The sequence below is a fragment of the Octopus bimaculoides genome, chromosome 1, assembly GCF_001194135.2.
Source record: "Octopus bimaculoides isolate UCB-OBI-ISO-001 chromosome 1, ASM119413v2, whole genome shotgun sequence".
NCBI classification, from domain to species: domain Eukaryota; kingdom Metazoa; phylum Mollusca; class Cephalopoda; order Octopoda; family Octopodidae; genus Octopus; species Octopus bimaculoides.
The window spans coordinates 118,592,564-118,593,727 of NC_068981.1; the positions used below are offsets into that span (position 1 = coordinate 118,592,564).

General features: G+C 46.0%; 1 protein-coding gene across 2 annotated transcripts in view; it reads right to left on the reverse strand.

The window, feature by feature from the left end:
* LOC106876929 (uncharacterized) overlaps positions 1-1,164 on the reverse strand; it is a 194,309-nt gene that overhangs the window by 49,103 nt on the left and 144,042 nt on the right. The window lies entirely within an intron of this gene.

Sequence of the window (1,164 nt, forward strand, 5' to 3'; positions counted from 1 at the left end):
GATATTCGGGTTTCCGCTTCACCAAAGGAACCCCGCCATCATACAACTCGCGGCTCATTTGGAAAACGGCCAGCTGACTTATTTTACTGAACAGACTGCTGCTCAATTGGCGGCCAATCGAAAAGAAACAAGTTTGAATGTTTTTTTTAGGCTTTGCCAAATTGACACATTTGCCAAAACGCTTTTATACCCTCAGGTTCCGTCCTACTATGTGTGGTCAAAGAAAATTTGGGTGCGTAGGAAGTCAGGTCAGGATATTTAAGGACATCTCGGTGTCAAGTTTAACAGTTGTCTAGGAAGAGTGTACACTGTGCCTCCCCACCACCATGAGTGTTTTCACCTTCACCTTCTCCTTCATGACGTTGTCGGCCCACAAAGCTTTCAAGACATAAGAACTGTGACAGTGAATTATGTGACACTTTCCGCGAAGCCTGCTTCAGGCGCGGACTTTTAGAGGACGATTCACAATGGGCCGCCACTGTGGCGGAGGGCGTTTTGTTAAAATCCCCTAAAAGACTAAGATCGCTTTTCGCTATTCTACTCTTATGGTGCGACTTGGGTGATCCCACCACTTTATGGCTGACCTACAAAAATTACATGTCTGAAGATTTACTGCATCAGGTTCACTTGCTAAATCCATCAATCGATGTCGAGTACAGTGACCTCATTTACAACAGAGCGCTGCTTGAAATCGAAGATACTGTTCTCAATATGGGCGGGAGTGCGTTGCCAGTGTATGGACTACCTTCAACAAACCGGGAACGCCCAAACACACTGTCTTCCGATTTGCTGCGTGAGACATGTTATAATGTTGACGAACTTGCCCAGTACATAGCGAACAATGAGCCAAAGATCCTTCCAAAACAGAAGTTCACTTACAACTCCGTTATTAATTCTGTCCGGGACAAAGCTGGGGGGATTTTCTTCCTCTATGCTCCTGCAGGAACTGGCAAATCTTTTGTCACAAAATTAATATTGGCTGAGATTAGGCGAACACAAAGCATTGCCTTAGCTGTGGCATCATCTGGAATTGCGGCTACTTTGTTGCCAGGCGGCAGGACAGCTCACTCCACTTTCAACCTTCCGCTTGACTTAGCGAAGACGGACACACCAATTTGCAACATCAGTAACAGCTCAGATCAGGCAGAAGTGTTCAGACGATGC